Raw genomic sequence first — 20,392 nt, forward strand, 5'->3', positions numbered from 1 at the left:
TCCCATTCCTCTCCCACTCCCCTTACTTCCATTGTTCTCACCTTTTTCCATTCTGTACACAGTCTCTCCTGATACTTCTTCACACAGGTCTCCTTCCCAAGCTCACTTACTCTCACCACCTTCTTCACCCCAACATTCACTCTTCTTTTCTGAAAACCCATACTAATCTTCACCTTAGCCTCCACAAGATAATGATCAGACATCCCTCCAGTTGCACCTCTCAGCACATTGACATCCAAAAGTCTCTCTTTCGCACGCCTGTCAATTAACACGTAATCCAATAACGCTCTCTGGCCATCTCTCCTACTTACATAAGTATACTTATGTATATCTCGCTTTTTAAACCAGGTATTCCCAATCATCAGTCCTTTTTCAGCACATAAATCTACAAGCTCTTCACCATTTCCATTTACAACATATATATATATATATATATATATATATACAGACTTATGCATATATACACATGCACATAATTCATACTTGCTGCCTTTATTCATTCCCGTCGCCATCCCGCCACACATGAAATGACAACCCCCCCCTCCTTGCGCGCGAGGTAGCGCTAGGAAAAGACAACAAAGGCCACATTCGTTCACAATCTCTAGATGTCATGTATGATGCACCAAAACCACAGCTCCCTTTCCACTTCCAGGCCCCATAAAGCTGTCCATGGTTTACCCCAGACGCTTCACATGCCCTGGTTCAATCCACTGACAGCACGTCGACCCCGGTATACAACATCGTTCCAGTTCACTCTATTCCTTGCACGCCTTTCACCCTCCTGCATGTTCAGGCCCCGATCGCTCAAAATCTTTTTCACTCCATCTTTCCACCTCCAATTTGGTCTCCCACTTCCCCTCGTTCCTTCCACCTCTGACATATGTATCCTCTTTGTCAATATATCCTTAAGAGTACATGAGTCGATCTAAGCCACTCCCATAAACGTAAGGGATCACGACAGACTCTTGTGTCATCGCAATGATCATCCCCAACACCACTGACTGACTGATGACCTCAGGCCGCGCGCTGGGTGTCCATCAAGTAGCAACCAACAACCCATCCCGGGCCAGAGTTGCCAGATACAATATTTTGCTAAACTCCCCTCCACTCCCCCCACCCCCCCCGTCCTCCCGTTCCTTTGAATCAGAACGCCGTTACTCTTGACTTCGTCTTCCAAGGTGACTTAAAAAAAAAGTGATGGCATACATAGCTTGTGCGTGCAAACTTCACCTGATTTATGCTTGAAACGTGAGGACACAAACACCTTTCTAATCTTGATACAAGTCTTATAAGCAGAGAATATATAATTCTTAAACCGGGATGAGTATATCGTTAGCTTATATATCTCAATCTTCGTCCAGATGTTGAGACATTTGCTTAGTATAACGCCTACGGATCGTTTATAGTCCATTCTTATATAGAAAGTGCTTTGTAATGCTAGACTTTTCAAGGAAACCGCTAGCTAGCATGATTCACATAATCTATGAGAAAAAATAAATGATAAAGACACACACACACACACACACACACACACACACACAAAAAAAAAAATGCATTTGCCACAAACTATATGAATATATGTATACATATGCGATAATATATGGTGAGTAGATTACTTGTTTATGCGTGTGTGCGAGATTGCTATTTGTGTAATGGGGAGAAAGTATTACACTTGTGTTACCTTATATGAATATATATATATATATATATATATATATATATATATATATATATATATATATATATATATATATATACAAGGATGTGTTTGAAGGAATAGTGGTTCCAACAATGTTGTGTGGTTGTGAGGCATGTGCGATAGATAGGGTTGTACAGAAGGTGGATGTGTTGGGAATGAGATGTTTGAGGACAATATGTGGTGTCAGGTGGTTTGATCGAATAAGTAATGAAAGGGTAAGAGAGATGTGTGGTAATAAAATGAGTGTGGTTGAGAGAGCAGAAGAGGGTGTATTGAAATGGTTTGGTCACATTGAGAGAATGAGTGAGGAAAGAGTGCCAAAGAGGATATATGTGTCAGAGGTGGAGGGAACGAGGAGAAGTGGGAGACCAAATTGGAGGTGGAAGGATGGAGTGAAAAAGATTTTGAGCGATCGGGGCCTGAACATACAGGAGGGTGAAAGGCGTTCAAGGAATAGAGTGAACTGGAACGATGTAGTATGCCGGGGTCGACGTGCTGTCAGTGGATTGAACCAGGACATGTGAAGCATCTGGGGTAAACCATGGAAGGTTTTGTGGGGCCTGGATGTGGAAAGGGAGCTGTGGTTTCGATGCATTACACATGACAGCTAAAGTCTGAGTGTGGGCGAATGTGGCCTTTGTTGTCCTTTTCTTGCGCTATCTCGTGCACACGCGGGGGGAGGAGGGTGTTATTTCATGTGTGGCGGGGGTAACGGCAGGAATGGATGAAGGTAGCATGTATGAATATATGCATGTGTATACATGTATGTCTGTGTATGTATATGTATGTATACGTTGAAATGTATAGGTATGTATATGTGTATGTGTGGGTGTTTACGTACATACATGTGTATGTGGGTGGGTTGTGCCATTCTTTCGTCTGTTTGCTTGTGCTACCTCGATAACGCGGGAAACAATGACAAAGTATAATTGATAAAGAAAATAATGTGTATATATATACATATATATATATATATATATATATATATATATATATATATATATATATATATATATATATATATATATATATTTATATATATATATATATATATATATATATATATATATATATATATATATATATATATATATATATATATATATTATCATTATACTTTGCATAGTGCCATTATACGAAAGTAAAGGGGATAAAGATGAGTGTTCAAATTACAGAGGTATACGTTTGTAGAGTATTCCTGGGTAATTATATGGAAGGGTATTGACTGAGAGAGTGGAGGCATGTACAGAACATCAGATTGGGGAATAGCAGTGTGGTTTCAGAAGTGGTAGAGGATGTGTGGATCAGGTGTTTGCTTTGAAGAATGTATGTGAGAAGTAGTTAGAAAAACAAATGGATTTGTATGTAGCATTTATGGATCTGGAGAAGGCACATGATAAGAGTTGACAGAGATGCTCTGTGGAAGGTATTAAGGGTATATGGTGTGGGAGGCAAGTTGTTAGCAGCAGTGAAAAGTTATCGAGTATATATATATATATATATATATATATATATATATATATATATATATATATATATACACCATGTCTTGTCACCTATGAGTGTATGAACACGCACACACACCAGCGTTTGCCAGGTACTCATTTACCGACCATCCCGTGGGGAAAGATGAACGGCTGGGAATGGCCTTGGGCCGACTGCCATACCCAGGATTCGGACCGATGCATTTATCTAGTGTCCTTACTCCTATGCGAGTACACACACACACACACACACACACACACATACACACAGGATAAGGAGTAAGTGTGTGTGTGTGTGTGTGTGTGTGTGTGTGTGTGTGTGTGTGTGTGTGCGCGCGCGCGCGCGCGCGCGTACGTGAAATCACTTCTATACACTTTTCTCATACAATTCTTGTCGAATTCTCTTTTATGGCCTATGGTTATTTCCTCTCTGCATCTTCTAAGGAGGTATTTACTGTTATCATTATCAAACTAACCTAAAGACTTTATAGGTTATGATCAAACCACACCTGCCTCTTCTCTCTTCCATGTTGGACATCACTAAGGCCTCAAATCTATCACTAAGTCAGCTCTATAGTTTCTGCTACCGTGCTTGTTTATCTCCTCTGGACCTTCTCTGTTAGTTCGAGTTGGTTCCGTATCTTGCGGTGACCAAACTTGAGACGCATAACATTATTTTGCCCTAAGACAGAATGCAAATCGATTTCTTATATGCTTTCTTATACATGTACTTTGGAAAGGTCTGTGGGCGTGGGTATGGATACGGAGCTATGGTTTCGGTGCACAACATATGACATAGAGAATGGAAGAGAGCGGATGCGGCCTTTCTTCGTTTTCTTCCTGGTGCAAAAAAAAAAAAGTCCTTGAAAGCGATTCTAAAACATCTTTCTTTTTTTCATTTGGCAGCTGAGAAGTTTGTTGTTTCCTTTAATATTACTCTCGTCTGGTGGAGCTCTGGCGATAGGTGCAATGTCTACACCCGAGTCCATCTCACATCTGCCCAAAAAGTGTCACCACTTTTCTCACCCTGTAACCTATGGTGTATTTCAGTCTCTGGGACCCAGTCCCCCGCCCTCTGGACCTTTTTACGTGTTCTGTATCCTCTTTTGCGCCACCATCCTGCGATGGGTAGGAGTGCACGGTAAAAGGGCCGCTCTGGCGGCAAAAAATCAAATCACCACATCGAGATGGTTCTCCTGAGCCTTTTAGAATACGGCGTTTTCTAAAGTGAGTGAGCGAGTGTGTCTGTGTGTGTGTGTGTGTGTGTGTGTGTGTGTGTGTGTGTGTGTGTGTGTGTGTGCGTGTGTGTGTGTGCGTGTGTGTGTGTCGCTTCACCAACGACTATCTAGGTGAGAGGATGGCAAGTCATGTGATGCATCATCCCCCCTTACCATCACCCCAAAACATCTCCCCCCCAACCAGTTAGCTTTCCCCTTCCGGCCGATTAACCTCCTCTTCATAAAAGCGTCAGCCAACGTGATCAGCCGGTATGCACAACGTGCATTTTTCCGTTCTGAAGACTCGACACATTATGCAGGTGGCAGCAGCAACAGCGGCTCTTGGACGACCCTCCTGCTTTTCAATTTTGAAACCGCAAATAGGGACCTGACCTGAAGCACTCGTACATATATATATATATATATATATATATATATATATATATATATATATATATATATATATATATATATATATATATATATATATATATTCCTAAGAGTCCACGGGGAAAATGGAAGACGATAAGTTCCCAAGTGCACCTTCGTGTAATAATCACATCATCAGGGGCGAACACACGAGAGAAATATAACAGTCAGTTGATATACAACGAAGAGAGACGTAGCTAGGACGCCATTTGGAAAACATACGATTGTCCAAGACAGACAACGAGCGTATCATAAACTTTCTCGTGGTAATAGAGTTAGAGTTAATAAATGAGATGGCATTACCCCAGTCAATACAATGATCATAGTTTTTAACGTGATCAAATAAGGCATTTGATTCTTGTCCTGTTTTTATATTATATTCATGTTGCTTAAGTCTGATAGATCCTTACCAGTCTGCCCAACATAAGACTTATCACAATTTCTACATGGCACTTTATTGATGCACCCAGGAGAGTTTTTTGGTGAATTCCTGATTAAGATATTCTTATAGTATTATTGTTGCTGAAGGCAATATTCACATTAAAGGATTTAAGCAACATGGGAAATAAAAGTAAAATTATCATTAAAAGGGAGAACTAAAAGATATACTTTTCGCCATTTCCCGCGTTAGCGAGGTAGCGTTAAGAACAGAGGACTGAGCCTTTGAGGGAAATCCTCACTTGGCCCCCTTCTCTGTTCCTTCTTCTGGAAAATCAAAAATGAGAGGGGAGGATTTCCAGCCCCCGCTGCCTCCCCTTTTAGTCGCCTTCTACGACACGCAGGGAATAAGTGGCAAGTAATCTTTCTCCCCTATCCCCAGGGATATATATATATATATATATATATATATATATATATATATATATATATATATATATATATATATATATAATACCGACCGTAATGTTACTAATTATACGCAAACCAATAAGAAGAAAAATACAAATGGGAAGATATGAAAAAAAAATCGACAGTATATGTTTTTTCCTTCCTTATCTACAAGCCCGGTTGCAGCTGCGACGCTGAATGTATAGATATTCTTCGCTTGCGACGTATTTTCAGCTAAGTGGCAGTTAAGCTATAATTAGACTCAGCGGCAGGATAAAAAGTTATATATATGGTGCCATCTCCCACATTATGGATAGTTAGTGTCCAGGGTCTTGGCAGGACGTGTACAGGGAGTGCTGGTGGAGAGAGATTTTTGGAGATTGTTGACGTTAAGGGGGTGGTAATGGAAGATGTGGTAGTGGAGAAGGTGGTGGTCGTCGTCGAAGGAAAGGGTGGTAATGGAAGAGGTGACGGTAGCTGTAGTGATGGTTGTTTCGGTGGTAGCGACGTTGGTAATTGTGGCAGAAGAGGTGTTAATGGTCTTGGCAGTGATGTTGGTGATGGTGGTGGAGGAACAGGTGATGGTTCTTGTGGTGGCGGAGTGGTGGTGGTGGCACTAATGATGATGATGGAAGGGGTGTAAGTCAACTCACTTAACTTTGCTATCATATTTGTTGCCTTTTTCAGTACCTTCTTCATATGTTCTCAGTGTTTCTTTGAGTGTGGAGACCAAACTTAAGAAGTTTGGTTCAGTTTTGGACTAATACAGTGTTAGAGAACGTAGTGTTGGTGATGGAAGAGGTGGTGGTGTAGTGGTGAGAAAACTTGTTGATGAGATGAGGAAGCTGCTATTGATGGCGGATGATAAAGGGTTTTCTCGTGGGGGGATAGGCGAGTACTCTTGTTATTGATGGCTGTGTTTACCCGAGTAGCTGCTATGTTGGAAATCAACTGACTGTTGTAACTCTTTCCTTATGATGTGATCATTACAAGAAAGTGCACTTGGGAACTTACAGTGTGTCATTCAGGAATACACACACATTATATATATATATATATATATATATATATATTAGTTTCTACGAAAATTTTCCACCGCGTTACCGTAAACCAATATCACTAACAACGCCTGGCTTCCACCCCAAAACTTCTTCATCCACATCGTTACAAGAGCTGTAACTCGCCTCAGTAGCAGCACAGGCTGGAACGTAACCACCTGTAGCACACAGGAACTGACGTTAAGGATCATAAAACTCATGACTGTATGAGGTAGACACTTCATGCACGAGGTATACGCTTGTCTATTTCAGGTGTCAACATCTCTGTTCTTTAGGAAACTTCACTAATTACGTATCACGTTTCGTACCTGTAAGCGTCAGCTGCCATTTCCATTTCCTCACATATATCGCTCAACACAGGCAAGGTTCATGCAACTCTCCTCCTTTGCAACCGCATCTCGCTCCCTGCTTCCCTCCCCATTGCTTAATATGTGTAATTTATCTGCATCCATTCCGCTCCCTGCCCATCCGGAGGCTCCTTTATTAAGTCTTTCGTTATTGCATCCTCTACTTGTTCACAGCTGTGTGTGTGTGTGTGTGTGTGTGTGTGTGTGTGTGTGTGTGTGTGTGTGTATGAATGTCTGTGTGATTATAATTATTATGCGGGATTAGCTGTTGCACTTGTTGCTCATGTGTTACTGGGAGGGAGGGAGTTTTAGATTCGTGTTACCCCGTCTCTCTCTTAACCCTGCATATATATACTGGCATCACAGGCAAATGAGACCAATCTGGGAAATGGTGTGTATTTACATGGATGATTTGTGTTAGTACAGAAAGTAGAGTCCATAATGACTGTAATTCAGTGATTAATTTCTATGCAAGTTACCCAAGAACGGTCTTGCTTGTCCCACTCTACGCCACGCTTTAAACTTAGGTATGTATGCACGCGCGCATCCACACACACACACACACACACACCTACCTCACAGTTATACAGATGGACCAGGTGGAAAGAATGCAGAAAACAGCAAGCAGGATCATTCTGGGCTCGTCTCACACCACCTACCATGAGGCCCCTCATCTGGCTGAACGTGCGCACCCACCTCCTCCGATCACCACCGCCAGATAAAAGTGGCAGATCTGTGACGGGTGGCACAACCCCTCGTCATCGAGATCGCCTCCCCCACGTCACGCCACCCCCCAACCAGACCACCGTTAGTTCGTCACCACAATAAACTTGTTAGCGCAAATCACATCCCGTACACGCAAGTATAAGAATACTCCCACACACACACACACACACCATCGTTAACACCATAAGCAATCCATGAACTAGGGCGTACGTAAGCAAGTAACCGTCTCCGTTTTCTCTCAGTTATGTGGTATTTGAACTACTGTATGACTAACTCAATCAATGCGTAACTATTTATCACAATGTTCAACGAACTACTGTATGACTAAATCAATCAATGTGTAACTATTTATCACTCAATGTTCAACGAACTACTGTATGACTAACTCAATCAATGCGTAACTCTATCACTCAATGTTCAACGAATCTCAATGCGTAATGCATGTCAACTACTATATTGCTCTAACTCAACCTGTAACTATGTATCACGATGTTCAACTAATTGTTAAACGCATAATGTATAAACCATGGCTGCCTAAATTCAATAAACCGTTAATTATCATTATCACTTACACATATATTCGGGCCTCAAGTGTTGTAGTGGTTGGCGTTACTGACCATAAATTATCTCGAGCCCGCCCGAGGTCGAATTCGCACAGGTTTGAATCCTGGGCGCGGCAGTCGGCCAACAACTAACCCAGGTGTTCATCCTCACCTGGGATATATGGTTTTGGCTGGTGCGCGCGCGCGTGTGTGTGTGTGTGTGTAAACATGTACATAAGAGTGAAGACAAGATGCCTATAAACAAAGTTAAGAGACAGGGCAATACGTGTAAAACTCTCTCCCCGTAATACACAAAAAGCACACACACACACACACACACACACACACCACTCCTGTGCCTTTCTTCCCATCTATCTTTGGGTATAATGAGCAGAAGGGAAGCCCAGAGGTCCCAGTGACAGGAACACAGGAATGTTTCCCCTTCACACCGAAGTAGCAGGACCTTCTCGACTTGTCTCTGACTTTACAAGTTGGACCCTGAACTCGCAGCTAAGTTCTAGAACTCATAACTAGACTTGAGAACTCATAACTCTAGCAAGAGTTCACCATTAGATCCATAAACTCATAACTAGATCCAGGAACTCACAAGTAGATCAAAGAATTCATATTATATATATATATATATATATATATATATATATATATATATATATATATATATATATATATATATATATATATATATATCCAGAAACTCGCAACTAGATCCAGCAACTCGCTTCTAAATCAAGGAAGTCACAGTCACATCCAGGAACTCGCAACTAGATCCTGAAACTTCCATCTGGATCCAAGAACTCACGTCTACATCCGGGGACTAAAAATTTGATCCTATAACTCACAACTTAACCCAGGCACTCATAACTAGATCCAACAACTCGCTAACAGATAAGGATCTCAAATAGATTCAAACACACAGCTATGTCCACGAACTCACCCCTATATCCATTATCTTACAACTAGATACAGGAACTCATTACAAGATACGGGAACTCACTACTAGATACAGGAACTCTCGACTGGACTCTGGATGTCAAATAAGTTTCATCAAATCTAGTAGGAGATTCTGACACATCCAACTTAAATTCAATCTTAAATGTTAATGGATAACTTTCTCAAGTTTACTGCCGAAGTTTACAAGTCGTCCACTAACTTAGTCGAAGTTTCGACCGTTCGTCTCATGGAGGCGCCAAGGAGAGGCAACCATAGGTGCTCGGGGCCTCCGCAGAGAGTATTATCTCACGTTCCAGGAATTCAGACTCCAGATTCCAGTCTTGGTTAAATGCACAAGAGGGGAAACCAAACGGTAATATTTGTTTGTGATACACTCGGTACTCGTGAAAGAAAAGAAATCATCATATCATGAGACACTGGCAAGGACTCTTGTTACTTGAATGATGTTTCCTTCCACTAATCCAGTACATGCTTCCAGACCAGGTGTTCTTTGAGCCCGCGATCGAAATAGACCGTGCGTGTGATACCAATAACACCAGGTTGCAGGCGTTGATATGAAATCACACATCATGCCATTACCTCATAGATCACATATGAATTGTGTGATAGGGAATATCCATGAACCACAACATGTTATTGCTGGAAAGAAAAGGGCGAAGATAAACACAAAATCTCCTCATTCCCAACGTGCATGTCAACCTCAGTGTATACAAGCTGGGCTGGTGATAAAACAGCATTTTTCAATTGAGCGCAACACGGAGTCTGATGCTCTAACAATGGCCGCGGAATTCCTCCACTATTTCCAGATGGAAACGAAAAAAGAAAATAGTCAGCCACAGGATTAGCTTTCCCGATGCAAACGTTGAATTTACCCACACAGTTGGTGTCCTCTTGTGTACAACCAGTGGCAGAAGATAATGAAAAGAGGAGACACAAGACCACAAGGTAATCCTGTTGCAAGTTTGGGATGTAGCTTGTGAGGGGTTTCCAGGAGAATTGGTTCCGTCTTATAGTATTCGTGGAAATGGAACTCTTGGTCGGACGGTGTCTCCAGGGGCTGCTAGTAGCGATGATATCGACACGTTTCAAAGAATGAAACTTTTTCTTTCATTATTCTTAACTCGTCATTGTCTGTTTTATTAGCTATACTTTGCTTAAATGAAAAGAGAAAAGGATTACTTAAGTATATAACTTCTTGATGTTAGCTAGACGGCACGGGCAATCAAATGCCTTAAGGCCATTTCATTAATGCACTATACTGTATATATATATATATATATATATATATATATATATATATATATATATATATATATATATATATATATCCTGACCAAATCAGATAACCACTAAATCGACCAGTCCATGGGGATGATGAACAGCTGGGTAAACTGTGGATCAGCTGCCACGACAAAAGTTCGAACCTATGTGGACTCGATCCCTGGGCGGCCCGTGAACTCCTCAGGGTGAAAACTGCTAACCACGACACCACAGAAGTCTGTACTGAATTTATTACCAAAGGGATATGATATTATCGCCATAAGTGTTTGTAAGCGATTTCAGTGTGTGTGTTAGAGGGACAGAGTTTACACTCATGTTGTCCATCGTCTCTTAACCTTATATGTGTGTGTGTGTGTGTGTGTGTGTGTGTGTGTGTGTGTGTGGACAAAGTTTGCCACTGGGTCCATTCAAATACTTACCAAACCTCTGATCTATTTTTTCTCCTAAAAAATATGACACGAGTGTTACCGGATTCCGCCTACTTGAGATTTACACAGCAAGTGAAAAGTCATCATTGGATGCCTGTACCACTGGGAGGACAGTCTCGTTAAAGAACGTCTCACTCCAAAGGTGGAAGCAAATGAGGTCCAAAAAAAAAAACTTTCGACCGATAGCATTAACATAGCACTTCACTAAGACCTTCTGAAGAGTCCTAGAGGCAAGCTGAGGGGATTTATGGATGTGAACAATCTACATAACTTACGACAACATGGTTTCAGGGCAGGAAGCTGTTGCCTCTCTCAACTGCTTGGCCATTATGGAAGGACAATTATACAGTTTTGTAAAACAAAGAGAATGCTGATGTGATTTACACAGGACTTTTGCAAGCGCATTTGAGAAATGTGACCACGACGTCGCAGCACACACACAATACGAAAGATGGGAACAAACGGAAAAACTGGGAGATGGATATACTACTTTTTTAACCAACGGACCGCAACACGTAGTTGTAAACCATGCCATCTACAGCGGCTCTACAGTACAAAGCTCAGTCCCTCAAGGAAGTGTACTTGAACCCCTGCTGTTACATATTCTTATATCAGTCACGATCCACAGATTCATATCATCCTTTGCAGATGATGCAAGAATAAGTCTGAAAATCACATCCATAGAGGATGCGGAAAGGCTATAGGGAGACATACACGAAGTCTTTAAATGGGCAACCGAAAAGAGCATAATTTTCCAATTCTTCCACTATGTGTAAAATAAAGAAAACATAGAATATCAGACGGACACGGGTGCTATCATAAACCGTTTGAATAATGCGGAAGACCTCGGAGTAATATTGTCTAACGACCTTACCTTCAGCAAACACAACAAAACAACGGTTGCTTCATGCAGAAGGATGGCAGGCAGGATCCTGCGGACCTTCAAGTGTTAGTACTATTCAAAGCACAGATTCTTTCACGAACTGAATATTGTTTTATAACACCCTAAGAAGCGTGCAAAACAACGGAATCAAAAAATGTTCAGAGATCTATCACAGCCTATATTGATGTGGCTATTATAAGGCCTAAATCACAGGGATCGGTTGAAATCTCAGGCTATACGTCCTGAAACGCATCATCTGTATTCGGAAGGCATGGTTCAAAACTTACATTAGGAAATAACATCTTACTGGCACTACAGGTATGGAAGACGTGTCTACAGTATTACCCTGAAATCCAAAGGTGCAATATGCACAAAACGAAAGAACACCTTAAACATCCGAGGCCCAAGACCCTTCAACACCTTGCCAGCTACCATTAGAAACACGAAGGGATGCACAATAGAGAAGTCCAAGAATGCACTGGACAAGTATGTACAAAGTGTACCAGATTAGCCGGGCTGTGGGGGTCATGCAGGGCTGAGGGCTGCGGCTTCCAAAAGAACTTGGTCGACCAACAACCTAATCTAACAGCCCGAGTCCCGCCCGGGATGTGGGAGTGAAGAACCTCCGAAGATTGCAACAGGTATACACCAAGGAAAGGAGTTTACACTTCCCTGCAACTGGTAGTAGTACAGCCTTGAGCAGCAGGAGCATTTAAAAAGAGGTCTTAGGTAACACCAAGACTTGCATTTACATCACCCTTAGAACCAAAGTGAGACTTAGGCGTGATGTACCATTCATACATGGAAAAGACAGACAGACGGATCTTATACTGCCCACATGATAACAAAAGTCTCTGTTTTGTAATCTAGTTTACGATTCTTCTTAAATGAATCCTTTCGAAGACCAAAAAGAACTAGCTCAAGAAAAGGAGCTTTTTCCACAATGTAATTTACGTCACAATAATCTTATGCAAATTTCTGACTTTGTAGAAATGTGGTTTTGTATGTTCACCATTTAGTTTCCTACGAACTTCCGAAAATGAATCAGAGACGGACGCTCCCATGAAAAAAATAAAGAGAAAAAAGAAAAGAATTACGCACTCTTCCATCCTTAATGTGATAAGAAAAAAAAATGAAAATGTTACCCCTGGTTTATAAGAAAAAATGAAAACGTTACCCCTGTTTCATATTGTTATAAAAAAAAATAGTATTTTCACCCCATGATAAGCAGTTTAATTAAGATAGTATCATTTAATATGATGGCGAAACTATCATTTGAATATTACACCTCATTCTTTTATGAAGCAACATTTTATACGCCTGATCTCCCTCTTTCTGGGTACAGGTAGATGATTACAATTAATAATTCAGATAAAGACTGATCTCACTGCAATTGTTTAGGAGCTCATTGCAATTTCGCATATTGCTTAGCAAATATTAATGAAGTGTGAATCGTATTAGCTGAGAATAAAAGGTGGTACCGAGAACTAATTTGCACTTAAACTTCAACTTCACACACACACACAGCCACAGACACACGCACACACACCAGGGGGTACTGAACTGTCCAGGATCAAATCATATGAACACTTGCCTTTCGTTATCGAAATAACGTCATTTTAACGACCTTTTAAACGTATACTTTGTGATACCTTGACACGGAACAGAAGCGATGTCGTCTCGTAGTTTCTACTGAATTTTAAAAATCATGATAAATTTGCAGCTGATAAATTTCAAGACTTCTAAAAATCATGATAAATTTGCAGCTGATAAATTTCAAGACTTCTAAAAATCATGATAAATTTGCAGCTGATAAATTTCAAGACTTCTAAAAATCATGATAAATTTGCAGCTGATATATTTCAAAACTTCTAAAAATCATGATAAATTTGCAGCTGATAAATTTCAAGACTTCTAAAAATCATGATAAATTTGCAGCTGATAAATTTCAAGATAAAACACGTCCATTTCGCACAACTGGACATTATCATTCTACGTATACAATTTTCCTAACTACATCTACAAGATGTATTAATGGAAAGGTTTCTGACTTCAAAGTCATATGGAAACAAAGTAAAAAATCTATTAGATTACTCCGAACTATAAACAAACAGAGACTTTCCTCCTCTCTCCTCCCCACTATCCGAGAGACAAGATCTATATATTCGGTTAAACGATTCGTATCCGTCGACAGAGGAATGGAAAGAAAAGGCTGTTGATAACAGAAGTAATGTGGGAAAAAAAAGAAAAAGTCAACCTATGGACAGCAACTGTTATAAAATGATTATATTTATTGTCCTCAGCAGTGATGGACCCTCTCTCTCTCTCTCTCTCTCTCTCTCTCTCTCTCTCTCTCTCTCTCTCTCTCTCTCTCTCTCTATATATATATATATATATATATATATATATATATATATATATATATATAAACCGTTACACCATCGCGTGATGAATCTGTTCTAGAGGGATCACATCGATTCACCTAGAGAAAAAAAAAGTTGTGTTACGCTCGCGTGGAATGTGTAATACAAGGAATTGGAATCTTAGAAATGTTCGTCTGGGTCGTGTATATGATAATATGTGGCGACCTTTTCATCTCGAAGAGCATTTTCGCCAAAATATAAAGCTACAGATATTGCAAAGCCCAGAATATATGGAGACGAAAGGTATTCCGTTATTAAGCATAAGAAGTTGCCCTTCTTTACATATCGCGGCGTTGTTTGTCGGTATATTGTCATTTTATTACTGAGTGGCTGTAACAGCTGCGGAGTAATGGCTCTTATCTGTGGGGATAAAGGGGCTGTTATCAGTGCCTGTCAGTGAGGAGTATCTTATGCTGATGAAGAGAGAAAATCATGAACGAAGTCCCTCACTCTAAGGCTAATCTGAGGCGATGGTGCATGATAGTGAGGAGGGAGCGTCGTCGCATGGTCAGGTTTTACACCCATGTGATGTGGTTGCTGCTCCTCGGGAGGTACTGGTCGTCGCAGTGTTCCATGACGGGGTCTCGAACGTGACTGATTTGGGCTAGCGTTTTCGGAACGAGGTAATATTGCATGATGGGGGGGTGGTGTGTGGTCTGGGTTATGAGGTGGTGGTGGTGCTGCTGCGTGGATAGGGCGAGACTGTTTCGTTGATGGGGGTGTGAGTGTGCGGCCGGGTAGCCAAAACTGGGTACTGACCAACGTTTCATAATGAGGTTGTGACCACAGAAGTGTTGCACGCTCCGCGAACTCGGAAGGGTGGCTCGCAGTTAGCAACGGGTTTCGATCATGGCTGTGTTGCCTAGTGGAATCTGCCACTGTTTCATAAGTTTTTCTCATTTTCTTTTTTAATCGAGAAAATTTTGCATGATAAACTTTGTTTAGGGTTACGTAATCGGTCCCTGAATGAGGGAATGTTGCATGACAGGGTCTATCCTGCGTTTCATAATGGTGGGTGAAAAACAGTTTATTTTACATGGTGTGTTGCGCTGTGAGTTTTGCCTCGCAATACACGACTGGCTATGGTCTAGTGTTAGATGGTAACCTTGACCAGTGTTGCATGATGAGGTACGGGCCAGTGTTGGATAATTGGTCTTGACCAGTGATACATATCACTGTTTGATCCGTGATGATCAAGGTGGGTTTCGCCAACATGGCTCACTGTGGAAATATACCACTAGATGGTGGAACTGGTAAGAGTTCAGTGAATGGATCTGACCAGTGTTGAGTGGTGTTCAACTACAACTGCATGATGGGGTATGGTCCGAGATGGTTCGTTGTACGGTGTGTTGCATGATGTGATTAGGTGTGTTGCATGATAGGGTTTGGTGGGTGTTGCATGATAAGGTATGGTGGGTTTTGCATGATGAGGTTTGGCGAGTGTTGCATGATGGGGAAGGGTGAGTGTTGGATGATGAGGCACGGTAAGCGTTGCATGGTGGGATTTGGCGAGTTCGGCATAATGGGGTATGGTTAGTGTTACATGATGGGATATGGCGAGTGTTGCATGATGGGGTATGGCGAGTGTTGTATGATGGGATATAGCAAGTGTTGCAAGGTACATTTTGGCAATTGGTGCGTGGTGGGGTTTGACGAGTGTTGCATGATGGGGTTTGACGAGTGTTACATGATGGGGGTATGGCGAGTGATGCATGGTTGGGTACATAAAGTACTGCATGATGGAGTTTGGTGAGTATTGCATAAAAGAGGTTTAATGTGGCATTATGGAGTTTGGCGAGTGCTGCATGATAGTGTTTAGCAGGTGTTGCGTGAGGGGGTTTGGCAAGTGTTGCATAACGTGGTTTGGCAAATGTTGCATAGGGTGTTGGGGGAAGGGGGATAAGGGTTCACCAGTCATGCAAAGTCAAGTTTGGCTAGTTCTAAATCACGGGCATTAAAAATGTTGCATGTACGGTTGTTAATGCTGGGTTGAACGTATAATTGGATGATAGGCTTTTACTCGTATCGCATGTGCTTTGTGTAGCTTTGTGCACTAGGTGTGGTGTGTGGTTAGGTGCTGCAGTGGTTAGGCCTGGTCATGAAGCAGCAGTGGATAAACAGACTCAAAAGTTTACGTTCCACGATCTCTTCGTCTGTACACCAACACTCTCTTGTACTTTACATACAGTCATACCGTAATGATGGTACTCACGCAGTACACTCGCGCTATAGCAACAATAATAGGCACGTAAACGAAGGTATAGTATCATCAATTAGGAAATTGATAATAAGAGGTCCTATAGTGACTCGCGCAGAGACGTGGCTCGAGAGAGAGAGAGAGAGAGAGAGAGAGAGAGAGAGAGAGAGAGAGAGAGAGAGAGAGAGAGAGAGAGAGAGAGAGAGAGAGAGAATTAGAAGAATATTGGCCCCTCAGCCCCTCTTCCTATTAACACGAATTAAAAAACTTTAAATCTTTTTTTTTAATTTACCTGATGGGAAATGCAGAGCGTCTTCTTTGGCTCCCTTTCACCGCCGCTGAGGTCCTCTGGATGAGTCGACGTGTCCGGCGAGGGAAGATAGGCAGGTCCACCTACCTCCTCCTCCTCCTCCTCCTCCAGCGACCGGTGATGCTTTACACACACACACACTCACACTCACCATGCGACACTCACGGCTCACCACCCACCCACCGCCCCCTTTTTTTTTTTATTTCATCACTACCTGCGTCTCGCACTATATATATATATATTCGAGTAAATTTCCCTTTTTGAAAATAGTCCTTGCAATGTCTTTTTTTTTTTTATTTTTTTGTTTGTTGGTTTATCGATACGAAAAGTCTTTTATATTCATGATCAAACACCTACATTTTCTTGGATGTTTCGAGGCACCGTGGGGCGTCGTGCTCCCAGGCTTGCACCGACTACTGTCGTTAGGTAGAAGACTCTGGACTGTACTAATGAACTGCATGTAATTCTTGGGAAGAGCACGCAATGGGTGATGATGACTGGAGCAGAGCATAAAGAGAAACTGATGACGCAATAATGTCACACTTTCCAGAAGAGATGCCAGTCAGGACACAAGTTTTGGATGGAGTTTTTGTGATGCAAAAGAACGAACTCGAAGCGAGTCCATTGGGGGGGTTGCTGTGAGAAGTATGCTGGGGGGGGGGAAAAAAAAAAACCCTATGGAAGAATTGTCATGGAGAGTCAAAAGCCAGCCACGTGTGTCAGCAGGCGATGGTCAGGGTGTGTCAGCCAGGGGCGCGTCAGACGGGTCCTGGACCGACCCAGCGGACATACACGAGCGGTCAGCAGCTGGGCACCTTGGCCGCCAAGAGGGGGCGGGAGCGAGAGAGCGAGCGAGCGATGCGTACTGCTCTTTCGAGAGTCTGGGCGACACTGGCAGCCTCTGCCGCCGCCACCTCCACCACCACCACCATCACCACCACCACCACCACCACACTGCCTGCCACTACTACACTCCTACCCCCTCCAGCTGTCCAGCTTGGCGTCTACCACACAACCACCGGTGCTGCTGTTGCTGCCTCCATCACCATAACCACAAACACTACCATCTCTCTACCACTGTTTATCATCATTACCAAAAAAAACATCACTATTCTCACCACCTCCACCACCACCGGACACTCACCCCTACCTCCTTCTGCTTGGTCTTCAACACATACCACCACATTCTCCACCACTAGTAGACCTATCGAGCCAGCATCGTCGCCATCATTTTACCACCACATTTACCACCAACACTGATAGAAATCACTGCCATTCACCGAGCCAGCAAACACCACCCCGGGCTCTCCCATATACCGTAGTGGACCATTCCTACCACCACCTCCATCGCTGATGCCATGACAGCAACTCTCCAGCGTGCTTGACGGTACATTATTTCCATTACTGAGCGTCTGTCCGGATCCTCGAGACCGATGCACTTCGAGAGGCCGTCCGTCCGCTCTCGAATACAAATCATCATAACCAAAGTTATTTAAAGAAGGATTTCTCAACGCCTGCAATATACGTAAAAGTGAAAGTTCGCAAAGAGGAATTACTTTTCGATCATTTTTTTTTTCAGGTATTTTCTCTCCGGTAAAAATATCCAGTAATACCTCAACCGCCATGAAACATGACTTGCTCTGCATCATGCATCCTCCTCCTCCTCTCTCTTTCGAACACAGATGTAATAATCCTATGGCAGACACGAAGCCCTGAGTGAAGAGGAACGTGGATGAGGACAAACGATATACTGGAAGAGGATGTGAAGTAATCATCTAACAGTTTTGTATGATTATAATAACTATACAACCTTTGTACAACCATCTGTACAACCATTTCTATGATAATGATTACAGTAAAAACTTTTCTATGATTATAATTACTATACAACCTTTTCTATGATTATGATTACTATACAACCTTTTCTATGATGATTACTGCACAACCTTTTCTATGATAATGATTACTGTACAACCTTTTCAATGATAATGATTACTGTACAACCTTTTCTATGATTATAATTACTATACAATCTCTTCTATGATTATGAGTACTGTACAACCTCTTCTATGATTATAATTATTATACAACCTTTTCTATGATTATAATTATTATACAACCTTTTCTATGATTATGATTACTGTACAACCATTTCTATATTATGATTACTGCACAATCTTTTCTATGATTATAATTACTATACAACCTTTTATATGATTATGATTACTATACAACCTTTTCTATGATAATGATTACTATACAACCTTTTCTATGACTATGATTACTATACAACCTTTTCTATGATTATGATTAGTGCACAACCTTTTCTATGATTATAATTACTATACAACCTTTTCTATGATTATGATTACTATACAACCTTTTCTATAATTATGATCACTATACAACCTTTTCTATGATTATAATTACTATACAACCTTTTCTATGATTATGATTACTGTACAACCTTTCTATAATTATGATCACTATACAACCTTTTCTATGATTATGATTACTATACAACCTTTTCTATCATAATGATTACTGTACAACCTTTTCTATCATAATGATTACTTTACAACCTTTCCTGCGATTATGATTACTGTACACCCTTTTCTGTGATTACGATTACTGTACAACCTCAGGATCCCTTTAACGGGTCTCCTCCAAGCTCCTGCACAGCTTTTCCCCATCCACCTGACCTGCGTGATCGTTTCCCATCTCAACATTGCCAGTGAAATGACTCCTGCTACAGCAGTGACTGTAGAGCAGTGACGCATGATGATGCAGCAGTGACGTATGAAGGCAATGCAGCAGTGACGCAAGAGGGTTATACATATTATTATCCCGTCGCAACACTAACACTCGAGTTAAAAGATCAAAATCCCTTGGTATGTCTTCTTTTCTACGTTTTCTCAGGCAAGACACGTCTATAACACTTCTTATCGTTAACTAAATTGATCATCGCAAGACTTCTATGAACACACACACACACACACACACACACAAACACAAATACACACACACACACACACACACACACACACATACACACACGGGAACACACACACACAGACACAATAACGTATATTTTCTGGAAACCAACTTCGCATAGTATTCACTGTCTACTACTGTTCATTTTCCAGGAAAGTACACTTCTAATTAATATTTCTTTTCCATTAATATAACATTTTACACGCATGTCAAAAACGTTTTCCCACTGAAAGAAAAAAGAAACGTATCTCACAGAAAACTAAACATTCACAAGCATTAAAGCACAAATATACACGAATATATTCGTTCATAACATAAAACAATAAAAAACGTTGTTTCGTATGGAACGCAAACGTCAAAGGTTGTAGTGTTAAATCAACCTGTACAGAAAGAATAAAACGAGTCGACCATGAACGTACGAGGATTAAATTCCAATAAAAACTCTCTTCACGGTGGGATGGTCGGCAGGGCGTCCGCGTCCCTAGCCTTATGGGCCTAAAAGAATCGAGTCTGGTCTGGAACGCGCGGCCAACATCGGCATGATTCGAGGGAACAGGTTCTCTGTGCTTTCTGA

At 41.5% G+C, this 20,392-nt stretch overlaps 1 protein-coding gene across 3 annotated transcripts in view; it reads right to left on the reverse strand.

The window, feature by feature from the left end:
• The window catches only part of LOC139750238 (uncharacterized), a 568,158-nt gene extending 550,438 nt beyond the window's left edge, over positions 1 to 17,720 (reverse strand). For all 3 annotated transcript variants that reach the window (XM_071664740.1, XM_071664738.1, XM_071664736.1), the window contains exon 1: positions 16,807 to 17,720. The gene's annotated coding sequence lies outside the window, so the exon portion shown is untranslated. The remainder of the gene's footprint in view (positions 1 to 16,806) is intronic.
• Between the last annotated feature and the right edge of the window lie 2,672 nt (positions 17,721 to 20,392).

Source organism: Panulirus ornatus, chromosome 9 (genome assembly GCF_036320965.1).
Source record: "Panulirus ornatus isolate Po-2019 chromosome 9, ASM3632096v1, whole genome shotgun sequence".
Taxonomy (NCBI): Eukaryota; Metazoa; Arthropoda; class Malacostraca; order Decapoda; family Palinuridae; genus Panulirus; species Panulirus ornatus.